Here is a 13,908-nt window from a genome sequence, read left to right on the forward strand (position 1 = left end):
GAGTCTGTATTCCTGAGATTTGTTCCACACTAAGAGCTAGCATAGAAATGTCTCACCAGCTCTTGATCTACACAGCTAATAACAGGCACACGTATATTGAAAGTTGGATACTGTTAGCAGAAATGCGGTTGACCTCATCACAGCCAATTCAATGTGTTGGAAAACTGGTCATTCTTGGGAAATAAGTCTAGGGCAGCCACTTGGTTAAGTTCTTGAAACTGCCCCCAACATAATGTGTTTCTCCCCAGGATTTCTGTTGGAAGGATTCCTATGGGGAGAAGCTTGCAGGAAATGCCAGGGCTAGCGAAGCCTGAGAGTCCAGATGGATTCTTAAAGAAGGTTTGGAAAGCGGGAAACTGGGCTCCTGCTGTTTCCTGCTTATGGAAGATTCCTGAAAGATACATGTGGATTTACAGCCATGTGTGTTACTCCGTGGGAATGAAGCACTCCTGTGGAGGGTAGAAAAAAACTTTTTATTTTTTTCAGAATTGGCCCTCTGACAGTGCTTACTCACAAACGTGCGCATTGCCAAAATGGCAAACTAGTTTAGAGTTTGAGCTGCTTTTAACATCACCTCTTTCGCTTTTGGCATCTGAAGAAAGTTCTAATAAAACAGTCTCAGAAGGGTTCCTTGCCTCAGGTTTTAAACAACTATAATGTGAGGCATCAGTCTTGGCAAACTTTAACCTGTTGATGGACTGGTGGCATTCCAGCACCCTTGGGTTGGTATACAGATTCCTATAATTTCCAAGAAACCACTATTGGCATAACAAATCAATCAGTACTATGCCCAGAAATGGGGAAAGCAGCAGTGTGCTTGAACAGTGTGCTTCACTTCCTCTGACCAAGAGGCAGTTGTTGCTGTCCTGAGCCTCGGATGATCTGAAATATGTCCTGTAGAGGCTGGGGAAGCAGAATCAGAAACTCATGTTTTTAGCTTTCCTCAGGTCTGTGTTGACATGCAAACGGGGATTGTTGAGGATTTCAGAAAGATTGGTTGATTGCAAAGCCCAGTGTGGCTGATTCCAAGTGCTTGGAACAATAATTCACCAAAAATGAATTTGCTTGTAGTTTATGACACTGGAAACTAAAGCAAGTAAAGAGTTCTCGTTTTAGGACATACCCTTCTTGCATTTTCTAAATGAGAGGCTTTCAGGAGAATCGCAAGCCATGTGAAGAAAGCACTCCCAAATCCTCTACATGCAGAGTAGACTTTCCTCAACAGCAGGATTTAAGGCTTCTGGGGTAAACTGCTTCCTCAGCTGCTTTCCACATCTCCTTGGTATTGCTGCCCATTGTGTTCAAAGAGGCCAAAGGAGTGACAAGTTTTATTACTGCTATAAGGAATGCCACAGAAACGGGACATAGTTCCCAAACTGAAACATTTCTTCATTATTTTGTAATGCTGGGAGTCTATCATTATTGCACTACTTGGCACATGTACACCTGGAAAGGATGAGTGACTCCCAATATTTCATCTTGACTTTGCTTCTCTTCTCTCCCACACAAAAAATGGACATGCTGAGAAGGATTTCTGGGCTGCAATATAGGGGAAGTTTGTTCATTCTCCACCTTGATGGCAGAAGTATAGCTCTAAAAGGACTTTCATTTCTTTGGCTGGATTCATAGTGGCTGAACTGAGATCAGATTTTTGGCTCAGATGAATGACAAGTTTATATATTACAGGATAACATTGATTTTGCTTCATAGTTTTTGAGGATTATTTTTTCCTGTGAATTTTCCCTTTTGAATGAGAGACTGATTTGTTCTATGGAAGCCGAATTGTATTCCAAGCTACATGTTTATTTCAAGCAGGGCAAAGTATCTAATAGAAAGTTTTCAGTCCTAGCATTCTTTTTCATTTTCATGCTGCCCTCATCCAACATGGCTGTATCATGGCTAAGGTCCATTGGTGTTATGCATTAAAGGTAGGTATATAAAGTACCCCTGGATGGTTAAGTCCAGTCAAAGGTGACTATGGGGTGTGGCAATCATCTTGCTTTTCAGACTAAGGGAGTCAGTGTTTGTCCACAGACAGCTTTCCAGGTCATGTGGCCAGCATGACTAAACCGTTTCTGGCACAATGGAACACCATGACGAGTGCCAGAGCGCACGGAAACACTGTTTACCTTCCTGCCACAGTGGTACCTAATTATCTACTTGCACTGGCATGCTTTCAAACTTCTAGGTTGGCAGAAGCTTGGACAGAGCAACAGGAGTTCACCCCGTTGTGGGGATTTGAACCGCTGACGTTCCAATCGGCAAGCCCAAGCGGCTCAGTGGTTTAAACCACTGCTCCACCCAAGTCCCCTAACCCATGTTATGGATTAGGAATGCAGGGCTGCATGGCTCTCGGACTTATTTTTCCAGAGCAGGAGTGATAATATCTGCTACAGTAGGTCAAGCAGACTCCTGTGAATGTGCTACAGTCTCAGCCCCACCTCCTCCTCAGCTGCCTCTTCTTCCTCTCCCACTCAAGCCTGTTGCTTGTTCAGCATCCAACCACGTGTCTCCTCATGAAATCAGATCTATGGTTACAAGGGGAGCTAACATTAAACTAAAGCAAGGGACCTAAGAGGAGAAGAAGGGAAATGGGAGAAAACCTCTAGCCTTCCTCAACCTACCTGCAAATAGATAGGTGATAGAGAGATAGAGAGATAGATAGAGATAGACAGATCTGTCAGGGTTTTGCAACCAGGGCTACAAATGGTTTCAGATTTCACATTTACCTTGTAACACAGCAGCATTTAATCTATTTGTAGCATTCTGATGTCACCTATTTTTTCCATAAATTCTTAAGCAACCACAGTTAGGCTTATTAATTCCAAATTATTCTCCTGCCACCACATTTCACCTTCTGCCCTCTCTTAATTTGTTCTCTCAGAACAGCTGGATGTGTCCACTGGTTTTGATGAACAGAAAGTTCTGTTCTTTTTCATGCAAACCCTTTTCTCCACGCACAGAGTTCTCTTACTAGTTTTTTGCTTTGCTTTGTTGTTGTTTTCTGTTCAAACTGTCTTTTGTCTTCTGCTCCTGTTCAGTCATTGCCAGACCACAGGCACTTCACCACCACCAGGAATAGGAAACCAGTGGCCCACCAGATGTTTCAGAACTTCCACTGACATTCATCCCAGCCTTCATGGCCAATAGCCAGGGATTGTGGGACTTGTAGTCCAGAAACAACTGAAGGGTCCAAGGTTCTCCATCCCTGACATGATCAGCTCTTTCATCTCCCCATCTCTTGCAGAAACTTCCAGGCAATTACTGGAACTTTTTCTCCTGCCACCTCTTCTTTCTTTGGTCAGTTCAGTGGCAAAGTACGCATATGATGGAGATTCCTAAATGAATCTCTGTCTCTTTAAAACATTTTCCAGTAGCATCCATGGGAGCAGTCCACTTCAGATTAAGATTGTGGCATGAGGGAGTGGGGTTCAACTCATGCCATTTCCTTGATTTAGAAATCCCCCTCAAGTGAAGCTGTAATTTTTACCAATAGAAGAAGAAAAAACATATTCTAGGCTTATTTTTTGTGCCTGGCTGAATTCCAGTTCATCAAATAGTTTAGCCCACAGATTGTCTCCCAAACACATCTCCTTCCTCTTCCCCTATTCCAGGTTAGAGATAGATAACAGCTTTTCAGAGTGAAGGGTTTGTGAAGCAGCTAGTTGGCAAACAGGTTTGGGAGTGTTGCATTGCTTCAAATATCTCCGTGACCAAAATTGATAGTACGACAAATTTTAGTTATCATAAACGTATTGTCACAACTATTATCTATACTGTTTTGATGCATCAGTTGTGGATGAACAGACCAGAACAAGACTGAAGTGTGGTCCTGGAGATGTTGCTATCAGATGACGCAACCTTGACACTCCAAAGTAGCTCTACAGAGACTCATCAACCATTTTGTCCAAGCCTGCAGGGTGTTCGGCCTTACCATCAGCCTGACAAAAAACAGCATCCTGGGTCAAGACATCACCAGCACCCCATGCATCAGCATTGGTGACCATATACTCTGTGTTACAAAGATGTCTGCAAACATGACATTGACATGATGCAAACATCAACCCCACCATGTGAGAATCCATTGCAGACAGATGACTGGAGACAGGCAGTCAGGTTGTGTATTCATAGCAGTGACCAGAGGAGGAATGACCACACTGGGAGGAGCCCATAGAGAAGAAATGCCATGGTACATCTGCAGCAGCACAACCAGATGCCTTCATCTGCCCCAACTAAACATCTATCTCCCATATTGGTCTCTACAGATACAGCAGATGCTGCAACCTTCCAACAGTTTGACTTCACCCCCAAAGGCGCACTCCTCCATTGTTTCTTGAGACAGACGGATGCCAACAAGAAGTTTGGGATAATGGGTCAGAAAGGGAATGTATCTCCTTTCCCTCTCCCTTCCTCCCCCCCCCAAAAAAAATAGAGCTTTCAGATTTTCTTTTTCCTTCCTTTGGGGCATCAGAAATTTAAAACAGAATGAGGGGTGGAGTAGAGTTGCAGTCAATAAAAAGGCCTTTGAGAAGATTAACCAAAAATTTGCTTAATGCCTAATAGCCATTTCCTAACCACATTACAGTTATTACCCCTGAGTGCTGTGGTTTTCTTTCCTTTTCTTAAGTCTTCCCTGCGAGTGTGTGGCATGCCTCACTTGTCTGAGTCATCTCTTCTGCAAACACCCTTAAGCAGTGCATCTTCCTCTCCTGGCTCTTTGCTGTGGATTGCATCGGTTGGGTGATGCGAACCCAGACCTGCCTTACTCAACGGCCACCGTGCACCCAATGGCCTTCTGGACCTTTCCAACCTGATGATTCTAATTATTCTCCAGATGGGAGAGCTATTCATTTCCTTGGAAGAGCAACTCTGCCGTTTGAGGCTGCCTTTATAGGACTCGAAATTTCAGACATATGACTTTGCTGGCACCTGGTCCTGCTCTTTGAAAGACCATAAGAAAGAAATGAACTGCTTTTACGGGTTGCCAGTGCCTCTTTACCCCCACCCACCCCCTGTTTGCAAACATTTCTTTAGCCGGTTGTGAAATAGTGCTAATAGTCACCAGCTAATATAATGAAAAGCAAACAGTTCTGATTTCCCAGTGTGGGTGGAAGGAACCTAGAGCACTGGTTTTGCTCTCAACAGTCAGAAAACTCTGCCATCTCTGAGCTGTTTAATTATTGAAATGAGCTGTAACAGGACACTGGGTTGTTGCCGAGGTCACTGTAGACTACTGGAAGTCAACTGACAAGCCGTTCTTGAGAGAGGGCCTTCAAAGCCTGGGGCACTGTTTTAAAACCCACACACTGTTTCTCAAGCATTCAATTGCCGATAGGTAGTCTGATAAGTGGGACTGATTTGCATCGGGGAGGTCCAGTGGTGCTTTTCTTTTTTCTTTGAGGTTTTGTTTTAAGACAAGCCAAAATACGCTCAAGTGGTCACCGTGATGCTGTGATTCCCATGCCCTGTCACATTCCTTCGGAGAAGATCCCAGGCTTTTATCCCCCCCCCCTTCCAGTTCACCCATCCCTCCCTCTGACCACGTGCCATCCAGGATGTAGACAAATTAATTCCAAGTGACCTACGTATGTGGGAGTGGACTATTTGGAAGCAAACAAGGAGGGAGAGGGAGGACGTATCACTTGCCTTCACATTTTCATTAGCTCGTTCCCTGGATACAGTTTATTCGTGGCAATAAAAATTAAAAAGCTACACATTGTGTGATTCTGGAACAGTCTCGCTGCATTTTGTGTTGGGGGGATAGGGTCGGTCATTTAACATATTTAAGGTAACGCTGAACCGAAAGTCTCCTAGTAAGAATCTGGAGGTTAAAATCCTAGAATTGTAGAGTTGGAAGGAAAACCAAGAGTAATCTAGTCCTACCCTCTGCAATGCAGGATTGGCCAGGGCGGCAGTGAGGTTGGCTGAAAGTGGTTGAAGGGAGACCTCAGAGGCATATGGGAGAAAGTTACCCAAAGATTGGGGGTGGGTTACCCTGTCACAATGGCTTCCTTCCACCCCTTCATTTTTGAAAAAAAATAAATAGTTGTTATTTTTTTTAAAAAAAATGCTCTTCTGCTGCTGCCACTGCCATACACAAAACCACAGAAAGCTATGCAAGGAAGAAGAGGGTGGAGTCTGCTGTACTCAGGTAAATTTCCCACAGTCCTTGGGGGGAATTTTCACCCACGCCCTAAGTGCAAGTATTTCTGCTTGCACAACGGAAATTTCATCATTCTCCTCCACCCGGTGTACCTTCTACATATGTTCTGGAGGTTTTCCAAACCCTTTGGAGCAGCTTCCCAGAGGATGTGCAAGCACAAGTCCTTGACTCTGGCTAGTCTGACCTAGCTCTAAGATAAATAAGAGCAAAACTATAACCCTCTGCAGGTTATGTATGAAGGTTAAATGACCACATGCGAGGGTGGGGGGGGCACGGAGAGGTGCTAATTCCACCCTGTCACCATTCCAGTTGCCCTCCACAAGTTTGAAGGGGGGGGGTCCTATACCTGTAGAGGCTCCTTGTGCATTTTAAAACCTTTGCTTTTCCAGGTTTTTAAAATGTAGAGGGAGCCTCCAGAAGGATCCCTGCTTCAGAAGATCCTGGAGGGCTCACATAAAGTGACGAGAGGCACAGACAAGGTCAGAGCTGGCACACTAATCCTCACAGCCCCCTCATGTGTTGGCTTAGCACTAATACAGAATGTCTGAAGAGGGCTCAGGACCGTTGCCCGTGGGCCAGTGGCCTAGAGGAAAAGGGATCTGGTCCCAGCTCCCAGGCACTGCAGGCCTATTACATTGGTGCTACGGCGTTTGTGCCACATCTCACTATCGTAGCATCATAGGAACAGGTTATACAAATGTTTAAAAGTTAGTTTCTCATTGCAGGTGGACTAATAAAACCCTGCATCCGTACAAGAGGAGGGGGAAAACACCATCTTTCCACACAATGAGATTTAGAGAAAATTAGGGGGAAATGCAATTTCAGAATCTTCTCAAAAAGTAATGAACCTGTGGTTGTTTGACGGCACAGTAAAGTCTGCCAGGTTATCTAGGTGTGTGACATCAAGCTATGTGTCCACAATGGAACTTCTGTTGGACACTGGAGCTGCCAAACAAAGCCTTGAAGCCATGGAGAAGTGTACTGCAGTACTTCCTGGTGTCTATGAATGGGTCTACACTTTGAAAACCAATGGGTTCCTCGGGAAAGTACAAATCCCTAAGTAACTCCTACAGCTCATTGATTAATATTTTGGAGGTCCTGCCCTAGATAAATGAGATTGCCTTTAGGTTTTGACCCCGGCAAAGGGTAATGATTATTTTGATCGCACGCACACTTCAATCCTGCGTCTCAAAATAAAATAAAATTACATTAAAGCTTTTTAATATCTGCAGAGCAGTAGCGAGTGTGCCAGGATTGGAGTGCTAAGGTGCTCATTTAGGTCTCGTACATCAGGCTCAGTGCTCAAATGAATCTGCACATTCTAGATATACTTAATTAAAAAAATCCAGAACAGTGCAAAAAGTCACTCCAGGAGTCCACAAAAGCTCAATAATGCACCTCGTTCATTTATTGAATTTTGCACTTACAACTTCTAAACACATCCCACATCCTGAGAAGTTCCAAAGTGATGGTAGTACACTTGCTATACAATGGGATATATATTTCGTTTATGTTCAATGTCCAAGCCACACATTAAGCAAGACCACATTTTACCTCTTGTCTTTCCCCTCAACCGTAGTTTGGGATTCCCCTCCTCCCAAAGGTTTTAGCTCAGGACTGAATTTTGCACTTTTCAGGTCTGCCTATTAAAGGCAATAACGACCCGTATATATTTAGTTTTTCAAAGGAAATTAGGGTAACCTGATTTTTATTATTCCCCTAAGTCCTACAATCTCCAGAGTAATAACTTTTCCTGTTCTCTAATTTACTTTTACATTGCTGGAAACATTTACCATTTAGCTCAGAATCTCCCATGACCAATTGGGGCCTGGTGTTTGCTAGGTTCTGTGGAATGTAAGACCTTCTTTGCACAAGTTTACAAGAGACATAAAGGAGCTAATCTCTTTGTAAATTATGTGAACTGGAGTAAGTTCAATGCTTCATTCCCCCAGGTACCCAGTGACCACTCTTTGTCCCTGTTATTTAATCTGACAGTTAACCTTTCAAGGGCTGGTAGTCATTTTAGATTAACCTTTGTTTCTTAAAAAAAACTTAGCAGGCAATTTCCTTCTGGTTAATTTTTTGTTAATTGCTAATTTTTCCATAAGCATCTGATGGTCACCTCAATTCCTAAACTTCCGTGCAATGTGATGTGCCATAGTTTTTGCTAATCTTATTGTTTTTGCTTGCTAAGAACTAGGGAGAAAATGTTTTTTAATGATATACATGTATTTATGGCATAATTTCCATTTATGATAAAAATTAATCCAGAAACCATTTCATATGCTAGAGATAGCACATTAGACACAAAAATGAGTTTTTATAACAGATAGCCATCTCGAGAACACCAGAATCTTAGTAATTTATCAGTTTTCCTTTTAATTAAAACTCAAGTATAGTTTATGCACTGTTTGATTCAATGTCAACATATGGGATGCTTGCAAAGGGGGGGGGGATCTGGCTTTCTGCTATATTTGCTGCAGTTTTCAGGACGACCAAGTTTGATGGGGTTTTCTAAATTACACTGCTGTTGCCTCAACATTCTCCACTTAAAGCTCTTCCTTGTTATTTATATTTTATTAAAGCTTTTGACAGAGGTTAAACTCTTTTTTTGCATGAAGTACCGAAATGAGAAACATTTGAATCATGCTCTTTGGTACCTGCTTCCTGCCTCCTCGACAGACCTTCTTTCTCCTTACCTGCTTTTATGGCATTCAGTTTCTTCAGTGAAATAAATGAATGAAAATAAGGACAAAGAGTGTGTACTTGCACACACAGAGACATTACAGAGTGGGATGGGGGCATATTCACATCTACATCTAGTTTGATTCATTCAAGGTCTGTAAATGGACACATAGCAAAGTAGTTGACTTCAGCCCAAAGTAGACATCATACAAAAATGAGTGACTCATGGATAGGGTGTCTATTACCCTGGGTATGTTGTTGGACTTCAGCTGCCAACAGCCCCAGTCTGTATGGCCAATGGAATGGTTGGAGTTGTAGTCTGGCAGTATCTGGAGGGGATCATAAGACCCGCCCCCTCCTTGATTTACAACAACATGAAAGTGGCCACCAACAATTAAACCCAAATCCTTCAGTGTTTAAAGCTTCCTTACTTGGTAACTTGGTTTATGAACTTAATCCGTTCCGGAAGTCCGTTCTCAAACTGAAACCGTTCTTAAACCAAGGCGCGCTTTCCCTAACGAGGCCTCCCGCCGCTGGTGCCCTTTCACTGTTCAGATTTCATTCTTAGACTGAGGTAAAGTTCTCAAACCAGGACACTATTTCCAGTTTTACATAGTTTGTAAACTGAATCGTTCTTAAACCGGACTGCTCTTAAACCAGGTACCACTGTACTTTCCTTCCCTTTTTTATCCATTGTTGCCTTTACTGAATAAGCATGCATAGGGCCAGACACTATATTTTTCAATAGACAAATCTGAGGTATAGGGAGGGGTGGAGACATCTGTCAAGGAGGAATAAGCAACACACACACACACACACACACACACTTTTGATTTGGTAAATATTATTAATTCCTTCAAGACTACAGAGTGTTGTCTATAGATTAGAAATTTAAACATTTAAAATTGTCCTCCAGTATAGTAGGTTTTTTGGGGGGTTCTTTTTTAATCAACATCTTCACACACCCCTATTAAGCACATAATGTCAAGGCCTTGTGAAAAGAGCGGGATTTGACTGAAAATTTCACTTCTGTTCCTTCACGTCTTGCTCAAGCGATTCCTGCTACACCTCCATCTTGTCACTTTTGGTTTATACTGGTAATCTGCATCAGCCAATTATACGCAGCTTAACAATTACTCTTACAAAATGCTTAATGTCTGATATCCAGGACATAAGGTTACGTTAATATAATCTAACACATATTGAGGAAGCCTACCACACACAGATCTTGCCAATTAGTGCACAATTTTAACAAATCAACATTCATGCAATTAATAGAACACTTCATATTCCCTCTAATTTTGAGCTCTGCATGGGAATATGTTATCAAGAAGGAATGCAGAATCATTTATTTATACCTGATATGTGTTCCACATGTACTGTGGAGTTGTTAAGAATTAGACTAGAAGTGCAGAAAGCACAGTTTTGTTGAGCCAACACTTAATAACCAACATGCCACTGTCAAGGTGAATTCACACTTGGAATTTATATAATGGCCACCATATGATGAAATGCAGCCAAACGTGTCACGTGGGCAGTGCTTTGTTTGGTAAAAAAAAAAAATGCCAATACTCATATATTGATAATAGTGCTGTGGGTTCCAGCACAAAATGGCTGCCATGGGCAGCAAAAAGAAGTGCTGTTATTCTATACTGGTGAGTACTGTCTCAAAATAATATCTGTACATAGGTTTCACATTCAAGTATTAGGCAATTTACTGAAGTGTAATTGAAATTGTTCATGACAATTCGTCATGTGGTGTGATGACTGACTCTAAAAATTTCACACAATCATGGTATCAAGTGATAACTGCACATATATGGATAACGTGATTTTTTGTGAACTTGAGTCTATACATTCAGAAAACTTAGGAATCATTTATTTTATTCAAAATATTTGTATATAGCTTTTCTACTTTGAAAATATACAAAGTGACATGGTTCTGCTGTGATTGCACCACCTCAAATTGCAGGGGAGATATGGCCAAATGCTTTTTGCATAACACAAACTCCCTGCCCATGGAAAGTTAGCATACTGGCGAGGGGGGTTACAGTCAAACTCGGCTCCTGACACCTCCATTACCATACGTTTCGGCTCCCGAATGCCGAAAACCCAGAAGTGCTCCTTTTTTTGAATGTTTTTCAGAAATTGAACGTCTGACATGGCTACCACTTTAGTGCAGGAAGCTCCTGCAGCCAATTGGAAGTCGTGCCTCGGTTGTCTAATATTTTGGAAGCTGAACGGACTTCCAGAATGTATTAAGTTTGACAACCAAGGTTTGACTGTATATCAAACTGTTTCTGTGTTTTTAATGTGGGGAAGCATTCAAATACTTGCAAGCCTCTTCTTCAGGACACTTCTTCAGGACATGAACTGGCTCTTTGCTTGTGAACACAGCCTAACCAATGACTGCAGTTGTGTATTAATAGTTTTTCATTTTGCATCCAAGGGATGGCATCAGGGCTCAGCCTCCTTGCCCTGCTGCCAGTTCATTTGTCACTTGTAGGCAATTGAAATGAGAAGAACCTTCACTCCCTTTTCTCTCTCCCATCTGGAGTGCTGTGTGGATTGGGAGATGGAGCTAAAGGACAGCAGCAACAGCGAGGAGGAGGTGATCCATCATGCTCAAAGGCTCCTCATAACTTGGCGCCACCATCATTATTTTTGTTCGCATGCATATATTTAAAAGATCTGCCACCTTACATGGCAATGCCCTTTCAAGGTGGTATACTGAAATAAAAGTATAATTCAATAATGTCACATCCAAACACCAGTCTCAATGCCAGCCAACAGGCAATAACAACAGATTAATCAACTTCATTTTATGCCTCTTTTTAGACTTGGATGTATGTACATTGCCACAAATGAAACAACCAACAGATTAAAAAATCTAAAGATTATATATATATATATACACACACACACACACACACATATATATATATATATATATATATATATATATATATATATATACCCAGCTAAAACAGATAGCCTTCAATGCCTTTTTGAAGACTAGCACTGATGTGACCAGCCACATAGTCCTTGGGAGGGGGTTCCATTAAAATAGGTACCACAACTAGAAAGGACTTGTCTCTATTGTTTACTAGTCCTTCTGCTCTTAACAGCAGGACAATATGCATGGACACATGGATGAAGGTGATCCATAAGAATCCATAAGAGCTCTGTTGGATCAGGTCAAAGGCCCATCCAGCCTAGCATCCTGCTTTCAATTATCCAACCAGATGCATATGGGAAGCCTTCAAGCAAGACCCGAGTGCAACAAAACTTGCTCTTCTTGTGACTCCCATGAGTTGTTATACAGCGGTTTCTGACAATACAGGCAGAAGAAAAAACTTTAAAGGTAGGTTTGCGCATGTCAAGGAAAATCCTGACATGTCCTGGTTTGGGGGTGTTTTTGCAAACCGGCAAAATGTCAGGGGGAAACCGGAGATAACACAATGGAAAAGAAACAGAAACAACAACAACAAAAAGCTCAACAATTTTCATGGTTTGCTACTCTTTGAATGGGGCCTGAGAACATACTGGTAACCAGTGCAACTGCTACAGGATCACAATATGATCCTACCATCTGTCCCCAAAAGAGCAATCAAGTGGCCATATTTATGTACCAGTTGAAGTTTCTGAATCATCTTCAAAGGGAATTTCACATGGAGTACACTACTCTAGTCTGGATATGAGTGTTTGCATGATTGAGGCGACATACGTATGTGTGTGTGTGTGTGTGAGAGAGAGAGAGAGAGAGAGAGAGAGAATATAAGAAACATTCTAATGGCTTCATCTCATTAATTTCACCACAACAGAATGGGATTGAAAAAAAGAAGTGATGGGAAAGCTTTTTCAGGAACAGGGGATGAGCATGGCAGAAGACCCAGAGATGCAAGCAAAAGAATGGAGCAAGAGAAGACAGCATTGGTGCCTGAACCAATTTCACCACATGCTTTCCCTTCCTTCTTCTTGTGATAGGCTAGCCTCATCCATAGGCTCACCATACATCTCTTCAGTGAGATTGTTAAAGAGCTGTTTTATGCCTCAGCCTCCCCTGCCGCCACTGCCAATAGTAGAAACCGATGAAGCTGCGAGGACTGCAGATGTAGACGGTAAATCATTTTGAATTTTCCTCTTTCAGGATGAACTCCTGAGAGAATTCAGGCTTAGCACACTACTGACATGTTATTTATGTGTTGCTTACAGAACGGGAGTATAGTGAAGATTTCCTGTGTATAAACTGTATGCATTAAACATGTCAAAAATGCAGTTGCAATTTATTTTCCCATCACCGTCTCGCTGGAAGAATGTTGACGTTCGCAACACTATGGCTTTTAGTTCTCAAAGACACGTGAGCCTAACTCTCCTGCAGAGGAAGCAAAGGTATTGTATTTGCTGTGCATTCACATCTTCCATATACCTTTTCTAGCTACCCCTGACCTCAATAATTTTTTGTAATGGTGTTTGTCATGGAAAGTTTAATAAGAGTTGGGTGACAGTTTCATTTAGAAGTTGTCTAGAAGTTTACGCAGACTTGAGTTTTAATTAGCCATGTGTCCATGGTGACATCACTCCACACAGTATGACACGTGTTCAAATGCTAAGTCTTAATTAGACCACCCTGTTCCCTACTATCATTTATCATGAAAGCAGCCATAATCCAACAGGCCAGTTTACTTTATGTTTCTCTAGGGCAAAATAGTGATCACTGTCCAATAATGTGTAACTTGATTGTGTCTGTCAATAAACTCTAAAATAACAACAACAACAACAACAACAATAATTACTACTACTACTGGGGATTTCTTGTCTAGGATATACAGATGCAGAGATTGCTGGCCACATTTTAAATGGATGTTTCCTACTTTATATACCATTTCAATCACACACACACAAGCCTTTTCAATATACGTGTGTGTGTGTGTGTGTGTGTGTATAGACAAAACTTATACTTTTCAACACTTGTCAAAGTACTCTGACAAAGTATCCTTAGTCTAGTCCTCCCAAGTGTTACTAAACAATGCTTTCCCCTACAAGTGAATTCTATAGTA

General features: G+C 41.9%; 1 long non-coding RNA gene across 1 annotated transcript in view; it reads left to right on the plus strand.

Moving 5' to 3' along the window:
• The window catches only part of LOC310678524, a 28,075-nt gene extending 15,878 nt beyond the window's left edge, over positions 1 to 12,197 (plus strand). The window contains exon 3 of the long non-coding RNA XR_014511812.1: positions 11,977 to 12,197. This is a non-coding gene — a long non-coding RNA (uncharacterized lncRNA). The remainder of the gene's footprint in view (positions 1 to 11,976) is intronic.
• Positions 12,198 to 13,908: the final 1,711 nt, after the last annotated feature.

This window comes from Podarcis tiliguerta, assembly GCF_965153285.1.
Source record: "Podarcis tiliguerta genome assembly, chromosome: 1".
In the NCBI taxonomy this organism is placed as follows: Eukaryota; Metazoa; Chordata; class Lepidosauria; order Squamata; family Lacertidae; genus Podarcis; species Podarcis tiliguerta.